This window comes from Anneissia japonica, unplaced genomic scaffold (assembly GCF_011630105.1).
Source record: "Anneissia japonica isolate Jap-2015-1 unplaced genomic scaffold, ASM1163010v1 scaffold287444_len18440_cov197, whole genome shotgun sequence".
NCBI lineage: Eukaryota > Metazoa > Echinodermata > Crinoidea > Comatulida > Comatulidae > Anneissia > Anneissia japonica.
Window position 1 is genome coordinate 3479 of NW_022703488.1, and position 1570 is coordinate 5048.

A 1570-nucleotide genomic window follows, 5' to 3' on the forward strand; every position below is an offset into this window, starting at 1 on the left:
TCTTTCTCTGCTCCTAAACTCTGGAACTCTCTGCCTCCTCAATTACGTATCATTTCTGATCCGCAATTATTCAAATCTACTCTTAAATTATTCCTCTTCAAATAGTTCAACTTCTTTCTAACATCCTCCAGCGCCGGTGACAAGCCAGTTTTGTTTGCTTTAATAGGCGCTTTAAAAATGTGTATTATTATTATTATAGTTCCTCCCAAGCGCGTGGAAACAAATGAAACACAGAATATTTCAGAGAATTTGTTCGAGCATATTGATGTACAAATTTAAGATGATCACCGTGTCTAGAGTTGATTGTTATGTAATTAAAAATATTAAAATCATAAAAGCCATGAAGACATTTCGCAATAAAAGAAATAGTAAGAAGCTTAAAACGTTTTTCAATTGAAATTAGACCGATAATGTCAAGATGTTGTGCATATGTAAGTTTCCTCCCTTGTTTTGGAACACAGGCTCGAGTCATCCTACGTTGGAGAGTTTAGATGCCCCTTCTGATGCGGCAGCCATGCGGGGATGACACTCTATAATTGGACGAACTATTGCACAAAATAATTTCGGAATTACAATTCAAAAAACAGCGCACGATTCCTTTAATGAACCCCATGATCTCAAAATGGCAACAACATGCTCTTTTTTGAATATTAATATTTCATCTCAGTTTTTCTGATCTCATGATTGACAAAAATGCGGCTAAAATGTATCTCTGCATCGGGATTCGAACCCAAGCTCAGATACGAATACTGTATCTACCAACTGAGATATGAGGCCCTGGATTTTTCCATTAGGACAAGGGGTTTTTTCCACGGCATTGCGTAAGGCATGCAGTGAATAATTAATCAGGTGCCAAATCATGTGATTGATTTTTATGAAGGAAATTTAGTGACCTTTATCCGAATTTAGATGAGTGACATCATCACGTCACTCACTCACAGATCCACCAGAAAACACAAAACGAATGAAACATATTCAAAATATTTTCTGCAGTGAGCAAATGAAGTTGAAATGAATATCAGAAAATCCTTAAATCCACGCTGAACCTTGTCAAGTCTGATCATCAAACTGGCACTGGAGGAGCCAGCTCATGCATTCAAGAGCTACCTAAAGATGTATAAAATTAGCAACAACAAAAAAAGAGGCCACCCTGCGCTTAGGTATAATAATTCCCACTCATAAATTTTACTGGAGTAAGTTCTCTTTCCCAATCCAATCCAATCCAATCAGAACATTCGTAAAGCGCCTTTCTTTAGAGATACTCACAACCCGCAAGCAGCCGTGCTTAACAATTTGATTTATCCTGAAGATGAAATAGGCTTAGGCCCCTAATACAGTAAATGTCGAAACTATTGAATCAAACACAATGTCATGTAGGCTTATCTCATTTCTTGGAGTTTGTATTACTCTTATATAAGAATTCTGTAAGTAAAATTATATATGTATGCACCAAATTACACAATTTAAAACCCAAAAACGAAAAACTTTTGTGGGAGAGGGATCCCTTCCCACACCCACGTACCACTCCCCCCCCCCCTCCGCCCCCACCCCCATTTTTTTTTTCCCCCCC